The 18,252-nt window shown below is 35.0% G+C and overlaps 1 protein-coding gene across 8 annotated transcripts in view; it reads left to right on the top strand.

Annotated features, from left to right (window-relative positions):
- Rapgef2 (Rap guanine nucleotide exchange factor 2) overlaps window positions 1–18,252 on the top strand; it is a 263,457-nt gene that overhangs the window by 124,057 nt on the left and 121,148 nt on the right. Inside the window, exon 1 of one of the 8 annotated variants that reach the window (XM_048813574.1) lies at window positions 12,193–12,492. The exons of the other annotated variants lie outside the window; for them this stretch is intronic. The gene's annotated coding sequence lies outside the window, so the exon portion shown is untranslated. Of the gene's footprint in view, window positions 1–12,192; window positions 12,493–18,252 lie in introns of those variants that run through there. 8 annotated transcript variants of the gene reach the window in all.

Consider the following 18,252-nt stretch of genomic DNA (forward strand, 5'->3'; position numbering starts at 1 on the left):
TTTTTTTTTTTTTTTTTGCTGTGCGGAAGCTTTCTTAATTTGTTGGCATCCGCTTATTGATTATTTAACCTGTCCCTTTTAAAAAGCCCTTTAGAACAATATTTTCAGTGACTAATGGTTTACTTAATATTTGGTTAACATAGAGGATAAGAATTAGGAAAATGAGGTAGCAAGACAATGGAAGACAGAATCTGGTGAAGTTCTTGAGAAGTTGATTCTGATTGACTAGTGCAGGGGTGCCAAAGAGGGAAAAGGCAAAAGATGTCTTGCTAGATGTCAGTCTGCTTACTCTGTTAATTGCAACTCGTTTGGTTGCATAAAACAATTGCATAAACACAACAAGGGCTACGTTTTCTCTCACGTAGAGGAAATCTGGAGGTAGGCAGTCCAGGATGGTATGGTGGTGGTTGTATGGTGTGAGAAGTTATAGGCTTCTTTTTTCTCTACCTAAATCAGCACATGGCTTCCATTTTCAGGGTCAATTCATGGCATAGATGCTGCTGGCTTCTAGTCATTATATCTGCATTGGAAACCAGAATCGGGGAAAGAAAGAAGGTTTTTATTTATTTATTTATTTATTTTAATTAAGTTTCCATCCAAGTCAGAAATCCTAGAGGCAACATTTCTCTTTGTAGCTCACTGTCCAGAATGTAGTCATATGGCTAGCTTAGGGTCCTGGGACATGGGATCTATTATTTTGCAATGTTGTGGACCCTGTTTAAGAGCAAAACAAAACACAAAACCAATATGAAAATAAGTTTCTAACAAGAAAGGAGAGAGTAGACAGTGGAGTAGCCAACCAGCAGTCTCGATTGTATACATTCACTTTATTTTCTCCTCTCATTCTTGTGGCATGTTAATTATTTTAATTATTTCTGTTAGATCATTCTTTTCCTCTGCTCTTGCTCACACTCTTCAGCTCAGCCACACTCCCCCGGGTCTTATATCACCTGTAATTCGTATTTGTCTTACCAAAAGTTGACTCAAATTCTGATATTTTCATAGTGTATGTCAGGCAAGATATATGTTAAAGACTTTAAGAAATGCTGGGAGAAAGTTTCAAATAAGTCAGAGAAAATTAGGAAACATACCAACAAAGGACTGGGTGCTGAAGCAAATGCCTGTAATCCCAGCAACTCAGGAGGCTGAAGCAGAAGGTTTGCAAGTTTGGGCCCCTCTCAGCAATTTAGCAAGGCCCTGACTCAAAGTGAAAAATAAGGAGTGCTGGTGATGAAGCTCAGTGGTAAAGCATCCCTGGGTTCAATCTTAGTACCAAAAAACAAAGTCCACTTGGCTTGACTATAGAGTTGATGATAAGGAACAGAAAGTTTAATTGCACTGGATGTAAATATATTCCATTTTAAATTTGAAATCAGATAGGTCTATGCATTAAAGGAGTTGAGTGAAACATGTAAAAAAGAGAAAATGGGATATACTGGGTATTAGTTGTACCTCCTGCCTTAGTATGAAATGTCTTTATCCTGGAAAGCTAGCGTGATTTTCAGCATAATTTAAATCCCTTGTTCCACTTTGAAATCGTATTCTGATGTGATAACCTGCTGCACAGAGCAAAACTGTTCTCTAGAGAGGGAGTTCAATTGCTGGATCAAGTTGGGAATTTGGTTGCTATAACTACAGCATCACAGATGTGCTATACATATAAATATAGGCTTTTGTGGGTCTTTGGAGCACTGGCGTTTTGTAGTGTCTTAACAAAGTAAGTACCCTTAAAGAGAAGCACTTAAGTTTTGTGTGTGTGGTTTATGCAGTATCCAGGTCATCTGATGCTGAAAGTCTTCAGTCAGGGAATTGTCACATATGATCCTTGGTATAAATAAGTGTGTGATAATTCATCCTGGAAGTCCTAATTTTCAGGGATGTTTGGATTTCTCTTACAGAAATAAGTGTTATTATATTTCATCAAAGTCTTAAAGTCTGGTATTTGTCAATGAAATCCAATATTATTTTTCTCCAGTGTTAGAATTCTTATCGACTGCTATGTGCAAAGGAACTCACAATCCTGTTTGCACCACAGTTAATTTTGGAGGACGGGTAGAGGGATGGGGTGAATCACTGTTTTAGCTGTATAAATTTAAGGTATGTCTTAAAAAATATTAATGTTTAGCAATTAAATTTGTTTTGAAGGAAGCATACTTTCTGTATTGGGGACAGTAACAGGAAATAGTGAGTTAAGGATATTGTTTAAAGAGAGATTGATACATGAAGCAAACTATACTCCAGGAAATTGGAATATCTTTATTAAAATAAAAATTTCCAATTAATCATAGTTCTGGGGACCTGTATTTTATTTTATCATGAGTTGAATTATATACGTATCTTAAAGATAACAAAATTATGATTGAATGTTAGAGAAAAAGACTTTTTATATTCAGTTTTTTTTCATTGTATTGTAGATTGTTTAAAAGCACTGGTTGAAATAAATGAAATGAAGAAATACCTTAGATATGTATATCATTTTTTGGGGGGTGAGAGTTTAAATATACAGGTCTTAAAACTGTACTTAATATTTATCACTGATTAGAATATTAAACTGTAAGTTCAGAATATTAACATTATTTCCTTAGATGCTTCTTAGCTTTTGCTAACACATATAGGAGTTACTTTTTTTGTATTTTTGTAATTAAATATAAAAATAGAATTTCTGGTATTGAACATTCACGTAATGTTACATAAGCTACATGCATGTTTTCTAGCTATAAACTGGTTAGTGTATTAGTGTCTAACTTCATTAAGATAACTGGTGTATTTCATAAACATTTTCAACTAATAAAAAATTAGAACAGTGGTCAAAATATTACTTTCCTGTGTTTTAAAATATTATTATTACTTTTTATGCTTCGTTAAGGTGAATTATGAGTATAGTCATTATGTAGTCTTAATTCTATTTACAAATAGTAAAACCCCAAAGTAAGATTATTTCATTTCATTAGTCTAAATCATATATATTTTGGGATAGAATGTATACATATTCTAGAAAAAAGTAAATTTACATAATGAGACTTACATGAGTGTTTTCTTCTTTTTCTTCCCTTGATGATTGTATAAGTCAATAATATTAATTTTTCAGAATCTTGAGATTTAGTTTACTACTTTGTCCCCTGATCTTGAATTTTAAAATATAGTTTTGAAAACATAGACTTAAGAGTTGTCCCCAAATAAAGTTTTTCAGGTTTCATAACCACTGTGTCATTTAAGTGAACTTTCAAAAACTTGTATGTGTAGTTAATTTGATTAATGGATGCATCATTGTGGCTAAAACAATTTTTAAAAAAATCATTGATTATGTCAGGATATAAAGTAATTATAGTCTTTTTTAAAATTTTTTATTGTTGGTTGTTCAAAACATTACATAGTTCTTGATATATCATATTTAACAATTTGATTCAAGTGGGTTATGAACTCCCATTTTTACCCCATATACAGATTGCAGAATCACATCAGTTACACATCCATTGATTTACATATTGCCATACTAGTGTCTGTTGTGTTCTGCTGCCTTTCCTATCCTCTACTATCCCCCCTCCCCTCCCCTCCCCTCTTCTCTCTCTACCCCCTCTACTGTCATTCATTTCTCCCCCTTGTATTATTTTTCCCTTTCCCCTCACTTCCTCTTGTATGTACTTTTGTATAACCCTGAGGGTCTCCTTCCATTTCCATGCAATTTCCCTTCTCTCTCCCTTTCCCTCCCACCTCTCATCCCTGTTTAATGTTAATCTTCTTCTCATGCTCTTCGTCCCTACTCTGTTCTTAGTTACTCTCCTTATATCAAAGAAGACATTTGGCATTTGTTTTTTAGGGATTGGCTAGCTTCACTTAGCATAATCTGCTCTAATGCCATCCATTTCCCTGCAAATTCTATGATTTTGTCATTTTTTAATGCAGAGTAATACTCCATTGTGTATAAATGCCACATTTTTTTTATCCATTCGTCTATTGAAGGGCATCTAGGTTGGTTCCACAGTCTTGCTATTGTGAATTGTGCTGCTATGAACATCGATGTAGCAGTGTCCCTGTAGCATGCTCTTTTTAGGTCTTTAGGGAATAGACCGAGAAGGGGAATAGCTGGGTCAAATGGTGGCTCCATTCCCAGCTTTCCAAGAAATCTCCATACTGCTTTCCAAATTGGCTGCACCAATTTGCAGTCCCACCAGCAATGTACAAGTGTACCCTTTTCCCCACATCCTCGCCAGCACTTGTTGTTGTTTGACTTCATAATGGCTGCCAATCTTACTGGAGTGAGATGGTATCTTAGGGTGGTTTTGATTTGCATTTCTCTGACTGCTAGAGATGGTGAGCATTTTTTCATGTACTTGTTGATTGATTGTATGTCCTCCTCTGAGAAGTGTCTGTTCAGGTCCTTGGCCCATTTGTTGATTGGGTTGTTTGTTCTCTTATTGTCTAATTTTTTGAGTTCTTTGTATACTCTGGATATTAGGGCTCTATCTGAAGTGTGAGGAGTAAAGATTTGTTCCCAGGATGTAGGCTCCCTATTTACCTCTCTTATTGTTTCTTTTGCTGAGAAAAAACTTTTTAGTTTGAGTAAGTCCCATTTGTTGATTCTAGTTATTAACTTTTGTGCTATGGGTGTCCTATTGAGGAATTTGGAGCCCGACCCCACAGTATGTAGATCGTAGCCAACTTTTTCTTCTATCAGACGGCGTGTCTCTGATTTGATATCAAGCTCCTTGATCCATTTTGAATTAACTTTTGTGCATGGCGAGAGAAAGGGATTCAGTTTCATTTTGTTGCATATGGATTTCCAGTTTTCCCAGCACCATTTGTTGAAGATGCTATCCTTCCTCCATTGCATGCTTTTAGCCCCTTTATCAAATATAAGATAGTTGTAGTTTTGTGGATTGGTTTCTGTGTCCTCTATTCTGTACCATTGGTCCACCCGCCTGTTTTGGTACCAGTACCATGCTGTTTTTGTTACTATTGCTCTGTAGTATAGTTTGAAGTCTGGTATCGCTATACCGCCTGATTCACACTTCCTGCTTAGCATTGTTTTTGCTATTCTGGGTCTTTTATTTTTCCATATGAATTTCATGATTGCTTTCTCTATTTCTACAAGAAATGCCGTTGGGATTTTGATTGGCATTGCATTAAACCTATAGAGAACTTTTGGTAATATCGCCATTTTGATGATGTTAGTTCTGCCTATCCATGAACAGGGTATATTTTTCCATCTTCTAAGATCTTCTTCTATTTCTCTCTTTAGGGTTCTGTAGTTTTCATTGTATAAGTCTTTCACCTCTTTTGTTAGGTTGATTCCCAAGTATTTTATTTTTTTTGAAGATATTGTGAATGGAGTGGTTGTCCTCATTTCCATTTCAGAGGATTTGTCGCTGATATACAGGAATGCCTTTGATTTATGCGTGTTGATTTTATATCCTGCCACTTTGCTGAATTCATTTATTAGCTCTAATAGTTTCTTTGTAGAGCCTTTTGGGTCTGCTAGGTATAGAATCATATCATCTGCAAATAGTGATAATTTAAGTTCTTCTTTTCCTATTTTGATGCCTTTAATTTCTTTCGTCTGTCTAATTGCTCTGGCCAGTGTTTCGAGAACTATGTTGAACAGAAGTGGAGAGAGAGGGCATCCCTGTCTTGTTCCAGATTTTAGAGGGAATGCCTTCAGTTTTTCTCCATTCAGAATGATGCTAGCCTGAGGCTTAGCATAGATTGCTTTTACAATATTGAGGTATGTTCCTGTTATCCCTAGTTTTTCTAGAGTTTTGAACATAAAGGGATGCTGTACTTTGTCGAATGCTTTTTCCGCATCTATCGAGATGATCATATGGTTCTTATTTTTAAGTCTATTGATGTGGTGAATAACATTTATTGATTTCCGTATATTGAACCAGCCTTGCATCCCAGGGATGAATCCTACTTGATCATGGTGCACAATTTTTTTGATATGTTTTTGTATCCGATTCGCCAGAATTTTATTGAGGATTTTTGCATCTAGGTTCATTAGAGATATTGGTCTGTAGTTTTCTTTCTTTGAAGTGTCTTTGTCTGGTTTAGGTATCAGGGTGATGTTGGCCTCATAGAATGAATTTGGAAGTTCTCCCTCCTTTTCTATTTCCTGAAGTAGCTTGAAAAGTATTGGTATTAGTTCTTCTTTAAAGGTTTTGTAAAATTCTGCTGTATACCCATCCGGTCCTGGGCTTTTCTTAGTTGGTAGTCTTTTGATGGTTTCTTCTATTTCCTCAATTGATATTGGTCTGTTTAGGTTGTCTATATCCTCCTGACTCAATCTGGGCAGATCATATGACTTAAGAAATTTATCTATGCCTTCACTATCTTCTAATTTATTGGAGTATAAGGATTCAAAATAGTTTTTGATTATCTTCTGTATTTCTGAAGTGTCTGTTGTGATATTGCCTTTTTCATCCCGTATGCTAGTAATTTGAGTTCTCTCTCTTCTTCTCTTCGCTAGCATGGCTAAGGGTCTGTCGATTTTGTTTATTTTTTCAAAGAACCAACTTTTAGTTTTGTCAATTTTTTCAATTGTTTCTTTTGTTTCGATTTCATTAATTTCAGCTCTGATTTTAATTATTTCTTGCCTTCTACTTCTTTTGCTGTTGTTTTGCTCTTCTTTTTCTAGGATTTTGAGATGAAGTATGAGATCATTTATTTGTTGGTTTTTTCTTTTTTTAAGGAATGAACTCCAAGCAATGAATTTTCCTCTTAGAACTGCTTTCAATGTGTCCCATAGATTCCGATATGTTGTGTCTGTGTTTTCATTTATCTCTAAGAATTTTTTAATTTCCTCCTTGATGTCTTCTATAACCCATTGATCATTCAGTAACCTATTGTTCATTCTCCAAGTGATGTATGCTTTTTCCTTCCTTCTTTTATCGTTGATTTTCAGTTTCATTCCATTATGATCAGATAAGATGCATGGTATTATCTCTACTCCTTTATATTGTCTAAGAGTTGCCCTGTGACATAATATATGATCTATTTTTGAGAAGGATCCATGTGCTGCTGAGAAAAAAGTGTAACTGCTTGATGTTGGGTGGTATACTCTATATATGTCAATTAGGTCTAGGTTATTAATAGTGTTATTGAGTTCTATAGTTTCCTTATTCAACTTTTGTTTGGAAGATCTGTCCAGTGGCGAGAGAGGTGTGTTGAAGTCTCCCATGATTATGGTATGGTGGTCTATTAGACTCTTGAACTTGAGAAGAGTTTGTTTGACGAACATAGCTGCACCATTGTTTGGGGCATAAATATTTATGATTGTTATGTCTTGTTGGTGTATGGTTCCCTTAAGCAGTATGTAGTGTCCCTCTTTATCCCTTTTGATTAACTTTGGCTTGAAATCTATTTTATTTGATATGAGTATGGACACTCCTGCTTGTTTCCGAAGTCCATATGAGTGATATGATTTTTCCCAACCTTTCACCTTCAGCCTATGTATGTCTTTTCCTATCAAATGCGTCTCCTGTAGGCAGCATATTGTTGGGTCTTGTTTTGTGATCCATTCTACTAGCCTGTGTCTCTTAATTGGTGAGTTTAAGCCATTAACATTTAGGGTTATTATTGAGATATGGGTTGTTCTTCCAGCCATATTTGTTTATTTCTGTTACTAAACATGGTTTGTTTTCCTCTTTGATTATTGATTATTTTGAAAGACTAAATTATAGCCTTTCAAATATAGTGGAAAAGAGCTTACCTGATTACCACTCAGGCTCATGAAGTATGAATTTGCCTGTGGTACATAGCTTAGAAAAGATGTTAGAGTCCTTGTGTTTGACAATAAAGATGGCTAGAAGGTTATTTGGGGCATATATGAAGATTATATTGAAGGTAATTGCCCAGAATAGAGGTTTCCAAACCATTCAAGTTCCTGGATTCATATGACATAGCAGGCCATAGGGATTTTTGATTTACTCCAGCTGGGTCTGGAGCTTAGACTCTTTCACATTAAATGCTTGCAAACAGGTGATCCATCAGATTTGAATTTAGAGGCTGGCCTAATGACTTTCAATCACATGAGTAACCATTAAAGGTAGATCAGTAGAATGAGAGGATTCATGGAGTATTGGGTTAAGTTGAGACCAGAGGTAGGAGCCTTATTTCAATGGTTTTGATGTGTTAAGCACCCAATATTGTCATCAGAATAGAAATTGGTGGGTCACATGGAAGAGTAATTTAGGGATAGAAAGTGATGGAATTTATTGACTGAAGTTTATAGAAAAGGAGAAGAAGCCAGGCATGATTCCACTGCTTTGAACTTGGATGTCTATAGCGTGATGCTGCCATTGACAACTGTAATCAAATAAAAAGGATGAATATCAGTTTGAAATGAAGAGACTTGATTTTAGGCATGTTGGGTTACATTCACTGATAAAACAGATGGGACCTATACAGACCTAAAGGGGTAATTTGGGACTGGGGACACCTGAAAAATATTGGCCATATGTGGGTAGGTAGATATGGGGTTAGATAAATAGGGAGAATATAGATGAAAAAAAAAAAGATGGTTATAGCTATGATGAAAGGTAATAGAACAGACTCAGACAACTTTGAAGTTTTGCTTTATTGCTCATTCTTGGATAAATACCTAGGAGTGGAATTGTTGGGTTATATGTAAGTGTGTGTTTAACCATTTTAGGAATGGCCAGTTACACTGTTTTCCATATATTTTGCACTCATAATAATAGTTTATGAGATTTCTGGTTGCTTCACATCTTGTCCAACATAGTATTGTCAGTTTTCATGTTAGTCATTCTAGTAGGTCAATGGCCATATTCTGTGATTTTATTTTGCATTTCTCTGAAGACTACTGTGTTGAGGTGGGTTTTTTTAATTTTTTGTTTTATGTTTTTTGTTTTGGTGGTATTGGGAATTGAACACAGTGCCTTGTGCATGCTAGGCAAGTACTTTACTACTACTGAGCTACATCCCCATGTGCTCATTGACTATTTATCTTCTTTGATAAAACATTAGTTCAAATCTTATACCCATTAAAAAAGTTGGATTATCTGTCTTATTTTTGAGTTGTTAAGCATTCTTTTTTAAATTTTTTTTTTAAGGTTTTTGATGGACCTTTATTTTATTCATTTGTTTATATGTGGTACAGAGAATCAAACCCAGTGCCTCACACCTGTGAGGCAAGCACTCTACCACTGAGCCACAAACCCAGCCCTGTTAAGCATTCTTTATGTATTCTGGGTACAATTCATTTGTTTAATATATTTTGCAAATTTTTTATCCCAATCTGTGCTTTGCCTTTTTCTTAACTATGTCTTTCTGTATTGTCAATGTTTTCACTCATAGTTTGTATTTTCATGCCCTATTTAAAAAAAAAAATCTCTTTTAAATCTGAGGTCATAAAATTTTTCTTATATTTTTCTTCTAGAAATTTAATAGTTTTAGCTCTTCCAATGTAGGCCTGGGATCCATTTTTTACTTTAATTTTTCTGACTGTTATGAAGTTTCCTATTCTGCATGTGATATTCAATAGTCCTAGAACAACTCATTGAAAAGAACATTTATTTATCCATTGAATTGCCTTGACACATTTGTTAAAAATCAGTGATTTTTTTGGGGGGTGGGGAGTACTAGGGATTGAACGCAGGACTGCTTATCATTGAGCCACATCCTCAGTCCTTTTAAAAATATTTTATTTAGAGACAGGATCTTGCTGAGTTGCTTAGGGCCTCACCAAGTTGCTGAGGCTGCCTTTGAGCTTGTGATCCTCCTGCTTCAGCCTCCTGAGCTGCTGAGATTACAGGCATACACCACTGTGCCTGACCTAATGTAAAAATAGTTACATAAAATATTTAACTATAAAAATGCTTGTTTAGATCTATTTCTGAAATCTTTCTTCTGTTACTCTACATATCAATTATTTTTTATTTTTAGTTATACATGACAGTAGATTGTATTTTGATAGAATATACATGCATAAAGTATAACTTATTCTGTTAGCTTCCCACTCTTATGATTGTACATGATGTGGAGTTACCCTGGTCATGTATACAAGGGTAGCAAAGTTGTGACCTATTAAGTCTACTGTATTTTCTATTCCCCTCCTCTTCCCTTTGTTTTCCTTTGTCTAGTCCAATCTGTTTCTATTATTCCCCTCCCTAATCTCCTTGTTTTGAGGTTACATCCACAAAGCAGAGACAACATTTGGCCTTTTGGGGGGTGCATTGGCTTATTCACTTAGCATCGTAGTGTCCAGTTCCATCCATTTACAGGCAAATGCCATAATCCCATTCTTCTTTATGGCTGAGTAATATTCCACTGTGTATACATACCACATTTCATTATCCATTCATTTGTTGAAGGACACCTAGGTTTTTTCCATAGCTTGGCTATTGTGAGTTGAGCTACTATAAACAAGGATGTGGCTGCATCATTGTATTATGCTGTTTTTAGGTCCTTTGGATATAGACCAAGGAGTGGGAGAATTCTGTCAAATGGTAGTTCCATTCCAAGTTTTCTAAGCAATCCCCATATTGCTTTCCATAGTAGGTTGCAGTAATTTGCAGTCCCAACAATATACATATCAGTTTTTACACCAATATGTACTATCTTCATTAGTGTAGCTTAAGAGTACTTTTTGAAATCATATGCATATTATAAGTTCCAACTTTGTTCTTTATCAAAATTGTTTATCTTCTGTATCTTTGTTTTCCAGATAACTTTAAAATTAGATTGTTGGTGTCAAGAATGGTTGTTAGGATTTAATTGGAATTGTGCTAAAGCTTAATATGAATTTGGAAAGAATACCATCTTAACGATATTAGCTTTTCAAATCATATACCATGAACATGGTATATCTCTTCATTTAAGTCTTTAAGAATTTCTCTTTGAAAGGCTAAGGTTTTTGGGGTAGATTTTTTTGTATCTAGCCCGTGCACATCCTTTGTTACTTTATTCCTAAACTATTTTTTGATGATAAATAATAGGGCTTTACCACTGTGATCCGTAAGGAAAGCTCTAAAACAGGTTAAATATTATTACTAGTGTTACTTTTGGGAAGAATTAGAAGGAGCAATCATTTATCTACAACACATTTGATTACTGTGAATTAACCAATAGACATTTTATTGCTCGAGAAATTATTATTATTAAGAACTTATTCATGTGTGTGAATTTATGCTTTTCCATTCTTGGAAGTATGTTTTTTCAGTGTTCAGTAAATATAAAATATACTAGTCAAGTGACCTGAATTTCTGTTTAGGTTTTATCTTTAAAATAAAACATGTCTACTATTTATATATATAGAAGTATGTAGAAGTTTTGGTTCTTCCTTTTTTTTAAAGAAATATATTTTTAGTTGTCTGTACCTTTATTTTATATGCAGTGCCGAGAATTGAACACAGTGCCACACACATGCTAGGCAAGCACTCTACCACTAAGCTACAACCCCGGTCCTGCTTGGTTATTTCTTAATAATGCATTTGTTAATTTTGCTTCTCTAATGAATTTTATAAAAACTAGGTCATTTGTAGGCAAGATATTGGAGCCAAACCTTCTTATCTATTCAACTCATACATGGTCAGCTTTGCACAATGCAATGATGAACATTTAACAGAGGCATTTTGGATAAGGCATGTGTCTACATGCTGAAGGGAAAAATCTGTTATGGACCATAACTTTTATATAAACCGTCCAGCTGCCATCTGTGTTCAAAGCACTGTGATCAGCAGAGACCTGTTTGTGCCACTGTGTAGACTGATAGCAGCAGATCAATTTAGCTGAGCTGTTCTCTAGTAGTTCAGTCACGAGGACATAGACATTACCAAAGTGTAGTCCTCGCACCCACTGTCCTTTGCTGGTTTAGTTTGTGGCAAGAGGGAAAAACTGTTTGCTCTCTTCACCCCAGTACAGCTGAGGTAAGAGCCACCTTTTTTTCTTTTGAGGGGAAAGCAAGAGTAAAAGCAATCTCTTTCAACTTTCCCCTTGCTGTGTTGATTTAAATTTATGCTAGTCTGTACCACAATAATCCCTCAGGCCAGGTATACAATTCAGCATCTTTTTTGGTGGAGAGCAACTAGTTTCTAGTACAGCTTTGGTAAAATTTAACAACAGAACTGCATTGTGAACACATCTAAGCATTTGACCTTGAAGACTCATAGGACAGCAGACATTGCAGAGTTTCCTACTTGTCCTTGACTTACAAGAGAGTAGATAATGAATTAATAGAAATTGATAAAGAGTGTCTGTCAGGCAGCTGCTGAGGTCATGAGACTGGTATGCGGAAAGAGTGCCCATACAACATGCGTAACACATAATGCAGCCAGGAGGGGTGGGTGGGTCATTGAAGCAGGAAATTAGCCGTCAGAAGGAATGTTGGCTCTCTACAAGCTACAGCAGCATGGAGTCACCAGGAGAAAACACACGGGGAAATGGGGAGTGCTCAGTGCTGCAGAGAAGAGAGCTCCTGTAGAAGGTGGCAGCACTGTCGCTGTTACTGTTGCTTCAAAGATATTGAAGACAGTGCAGGTTAGATTTTTTTTTTTAAAAGAAATGAAAATGCTAATAGTGTAAATGTCAACTGTATGGTACTTCTGTTAATTAAATAGACAACAAACTACTAAGGAATGAACTAGAGGCAGGGGAAATGCAGCTACGAGGCCTTGCTTGTCATATTTTTTTCTCGTGATCTATTTTTATAAGTAAAGGTTAAATGTGGAGATTCACTTCATAGAGGAGCAAAGCTCTGTTAATATGTGCTTGGTGGTGATTGTTGGGATATTTCTTAGTGAACCTTGAAAGGAATTTAGAGATGCTTAAGTGTGTATCCAATTTTCCAAATACTTCTGAAATATTAGCTGGTTAAAGTCTATTCTTTAGAAAAAGTTGTAATTTACATTCATACATGTAATTTGTATGTATACTTGTTATGTATATGATTTTTGTTTTGAAAAGCTGTTTTTTTAAAACTGAATGAAGCAAAAGTATTTTAAAAGATTAAATGTATTTTTATGACAAGTCTTTTAACCTACATTTCTTTTATACCTCTATTAAAATTTATTCTTGTATATCTTGCTTTTGAGAATGGAATTGACAGCATCAGCAGTTACTTGTTAAGAATATTTTCCCCCCGATTTAATTGCTACTGTGCTTTCCAAAGATAATGGTATGGGGATTTTTTTTCTAAGTCCTAAGCATATTTGTTTGATTTTGGTTTAGGAACATTAGTCCAGTCATTTACTTAGATTTTTAAGATTTCTTGAAATGAAGATATAAAAAATTGATATCTCAGAGTATCACACTTTTAACCATTTTGTGAATTTGGATCACCTACCACTATAATCTCAGCATGATTGTTGTATACTCTCTTGCTTTCTGTAGCCAGACGTGAATAAGTTTACATTCCAGTTCTGAGAAGTTGCATTCCACTGAGTAGTTCTGAAATACAACAAAAACATATAGGCCCGTAAAAGGGGCAAATTTAGGGACATTAGGGCTTCTGTGCCGAGTGCCTGCCTTTCATGGAAAACTCAACACCCATAGAAAATGCTCTTGACTGCTTAGGTGGGGAAAATGTGGTTACAGAAACAGTTGGCCATACAGCACCTACAACACCCAGCCCAGTGTTTCATTACTTAGGGGTATTTGTGAAAATTAGGTGAAATGTAATATTCTCAAACATTTGTGCTTTCTGGTTATGGGTCTTGAACTTGAAGGCAAGTTTAGCAGGCTATTAAAAATCTTTCCCATTTTACTTAATGTGGAAGCTAATTAGTCCTTGTTGGTTTGCATATTTCTGGGTACTACAAATCATGCCATTTTCATCTGTAAAAATATTTAACTTACTGGTTAACCTACTTATTTTGCTGCGAGTGGTCTTTTTATAAATCCTTTGCTGGTAGGCTTAATTATTATTATTATTTTTTATGTGACATAGAGCCAATAGATTGACAAACATGAATCTGCAGCCCTTGTAGTTGTCATGTTATTGTTGTTAAAAAGAAGATGATAAGGATGTTCTGAAATTACATTGGGATTGAATAGTTTTGAACCAAGCTGTATGCTGTCTTTTACAGCAAACAATTTAGAAGGGTTTAAAATAGACTATAGAAGTTAGATTTTCAAATTGTGTAGAACCAGAAGACTATAGACATTCTTAAAAACATACCATATATGTTTCCTCTTCACCAACCCTCTTCTGACTTTATGGCTAACAGCTTTTCAACATTCAGGCCAACTCTCTGATAACTTATTACCTTCATCTTTTTTTTCTTTTGAAATGTATATATCGATTTATATTTGTGTCTTATGTACACGTGTTTGTTCACACAGACTGAAACTACTAGAAGAGTGAGATGACTTTTTAATTCAAAGTTAAAAAATAAATATTAAAGAGTTTAACATTTTAAGATAACTTTGTTTATCTCAGTATATAGTATTATGAGTGCTATTTCAAAGAAGCAGATGTCCTACTAACTAGTTGAAGTTCCGTTATAGCTGCCTGAAGAGGCTTTGACTGTACAGATTGGACATTCAAATCTTTAACTGTGACAGGGTAACCCTAAAGCCGTTGATGGTCGTTGTGTGATTTTGCTGAATTTGAATTGCTTTCTGAATTACAAATGCTGATTTGTCTTTTTCACTCAACTAGCTAGTAAGTGAGCCTAGCCATTGAGAGTTCACCTCTTAGTGAAATTCAGTTCTCAACTTGTCATTGGATTACAGCTGTTTGTGTGCTCATCTTGTTAAATGTAAACCACTTAAGAGTGGGACCTGAATTTATTTATTTATTTTTGTAAACTGTATTGATTATAGGGTTTGTGTTGGTAACATTGACTGTCTGTTATTATATGTCCAAGAAACAAGCGGCAAAAATATGTATGTGTAAGAAATAAAATATGAAAGAGCAAGAGCAAGAGTGAGTGAGCGAGACACCAAATGACCTTAATATGTGGCCATAAATAAAGAAAAAATGAGGTAAATTCTGGGTGAAAGACAAATGTAGGTATACTTGACTTTTCTGAACACTCATTTAAAATACTTGTGATATTTTTTATCTCTTGCTGCTTCTTTCCCCCACAAGCTCTATCACTTCATTGCTAAATGACCATAGAAATGAGATTGTTTCGGGGTTTATTAGTGGTATAGTTTACCAAGCTTAACTCTTCCTTAGTCCTTAAGGTTTGTTATTTGTTCATATTGCCAACCTTTTTGTCCTACTTTTTCATACTCAAGTCCTGAAGTCTTGCTAAGAAATCCAAAGCCACTAAAACAAATATCCTTTTGACAGTTTCTCTAATAAGATTTATTTATTTTTATTGTGGCAAAATATATGAAACATAAAATGTATTACTTTAACCTTTAAAAATGTACAATTACATGTAGTCTATGATTCATTGGCATCAATTACACTCACACTGTGTGAACCCAGCAACGATACCTGCTTCCTGAACTTTTTTAGTAACTCCAAACAGAAGCTCTAACCTTGAAGCGTTTCCCCCAACCCCCAATCTTTGATAACTTTTCATCTACTTTCTTTCTACATATTTTATGTAACTGGAATCACATGGTACTTTTGTGATTGGCTGGTTGGCCTTAGTGTAATGTTTTCAAGGTTCATCCATGTTGTTGCATTTGTCAGTTTTCCATTCCTTTTTAAGGCTGAATAATAATCCACTGTGTGTATATTACACTTGGCTTATGCATTCATTTGTTAGATGCTTGGGTTGTTTCTATGTACCAGGATTTTTGTGAATAATGTTGTGGTGTACATGGGTGTTTGAGTCCATGTTTTCAGTTCTTTTGTATATTTATCTGGGAGAAGAATTGCTGGGTCATATGACAGTTCTATGTTTAGCTTGCTGAGGATGTGCCAGACTGTTTTCCATGGTGGCTATGTGCTGTTTTGCATGTCCATCGGCAAAGTGCAAGTTCAAAATTTCCTATCTTTTTTCTTTCTCTCCCTCCCCACCCCCCACCCTTGTTCTTTCTTTATGAATTATAATCATTCTACTTTCTCATTCTTAGTTTCATATGTGAGATGGGATTATTTTTGCTTTTGAGTTGTGTTACCCTAATAACTAAGGAGCAGCTCTACATGTGCTTGGCCACTTGTGTATCTTCTTTGGCAAAGTATCTGTTTAAATCCTTTGCCTTCTTCACACATGTGCGTGTGCATGTGCGTGTGCGTGTGCGTGTGTGTGTGTGTATGTGTATTGCTGGAGGCTGAGCCCAGGATCTTACACATGTTAGGCATGTGTTCTATTATTGAACTACATTCCCAGCCTCCTTTGCCACTTTTAAGTTGGATTGTCTTTTTGTTGTTCTATTTAGGAATTATCAAGTATTCTAGAGATTAAGTCCTTATCAGATATATGATTTGCAGATATTTTCTCCTGTTCTGTAGGTTGTCAGTTTCTTGATAATGTCCTTTGGTGCACAGAGGTTTTCTTTCTTTCTTTTCTTTTTTTTTTTTTCTTTTGATGCAATCCAAAGTGTCAGGGTTTTTTTTTCTTTTGCTCTTCATGTTTTTGCTGTACATCTAAGAATTCATTGTCAAATCCAAGGCCTTCTGGGTTCCATCCTCAGCACCACATAAAAATAAAATAAACAAAAACAAAGGTATTGTGTACAACTAAAAGAAATTAATATTTTTAAAAAATCCAAGGGCTTGAAGATTTATTCATATATTTTTTTAGTTTTATGGTTTTGGTGCTTTTATTTAGGCCATTGATTCCTTTGAGTTAATTTTCATGTATGGTATGAGGGAGGGGTTCAACTTCATGCTTTCTCTTGCAGAAATCCAGGCATCTCTGTACCATCTGTTGAAAAGACTGTTCTTCCCCGTTGGGTAGACTTGTCAGTAATAATTGGCTGTAGATACATGAGTTTATTTCTGGACTGCAGTTCTATTCTTTTGGCCTAAGTGTCTACCCTTATGCCAGAACCACATTGCTTTGATTGCTGTAGCTTTGTAATAAGTTTTGAAATCTAGAAGTGAGTCCTTTGATGTTGTTCTTTTTCAAGATTGTTTTGGCTTATTAGTGCCCCATGGAATTCCATATGAACTTGAGGACCCAGCTTTTCTACTTGTGTAAAAAAAGTTAAAAAAAAAAAGTATGGGCATTTTGATAGGGATTGTGTTTATTCTATAGATCGCTTTATTATAAGGTTTAATAACAAAAAAGAATGCTGCAGTTGATAGGATTGTCTACTTCTGATAGTGGCAAAAAGGAACAGAAAATGATCCCATTTAGAACAGAATTTAGTTACATGCTTTGGAATAATTCTTACCAATTTTTGATTTTTCTTAAAACACCAAAGCAAAAAGTACATTTGTAGTTGTACTTTTAATTTAATAAGACATTCTTTAATTGTATAATTTCTAAATTTTATTAAATCATCATTTTAGAAATTTAAATGATACCAACTTTGAGTTGCTGTTAATAAAATGGGTGAAATGTTATTCTAATTTAGTTATCTCTGGTCTTCCAGAAGGCCCCATGGATTTCCTTAATCTTTTATTTTCCCTTTGGGAACTTTTCTAGGGCAATACCCTATCATAATCTTAAATGGTTTTTTACAAGGATATGTGTAATAGTTTTTGGTTTTGATTCCATCTTTGTTTGTCATATTGAGGCTTGTCTTTATCATTTTATTGTATAAGCAACTTACTGTGGCAATGCCTTTAGAGACTCTACCTATTTTCCAGGAATGGATTTGTTGGTGTATTTGTATAGAATTTGCCCAAATTTTTTTTTTAAACTTAGCAAATAATTATGTTTGGTTACTTTTGTTTATGTACTTATTGTTTCAAAGAATCAAAAGTGTTCTTTGGATTCAGTGAATTTCCTTGCATAGTCAATCCCTTTCCACATTGGCTCCTGGTCTGTAAGCTAAGAGAAGTCAGAGGCTCTGTCTTCGGTTCAGGGATGGCTATGCACCTTGGCTTATGACTTACACCTTGGCTCTTTCATGGCTGCAGCCTCCTTCTGGGTTCCTGGTTGTGTTTGGAAGAATAGATTTTGGCTTGCTAGAGCTGTCCTGGTACATTTGCCTTTTCCATTCAGCATATTCAAGAAATTAATCTGATGGAATCTACAGTTTCTCTTGTTCACATTTTTGTGTGTGTCTGTAGACCTTGAATCTTTCATAGTTGCAAAGAGTTTGTCAGGTTCTATTGCCCAAAAGGTCCCACTGGAATAATTTTTTATAGCACATTTTAGAGAATATAAACTTTTCATCCTTGAAGTAATAGTGTTAATGCAACCTGAGCCATGACTTCCTAGT

Source organism: Marmota marmota, unplaced genomic scaffold (assembly GCF_001458135.2).
Source record: "Marmota marmota marmota unplaced genomic scaffold, marMar, whole genome shotgun sequence".
Taxonomy (NCBI): domain Eukaryota; kingdom Metazoa; phylum Chordata; class Mammalia; order Rodentia; family Sciuridae; genus Marmota; species Marmota marmota.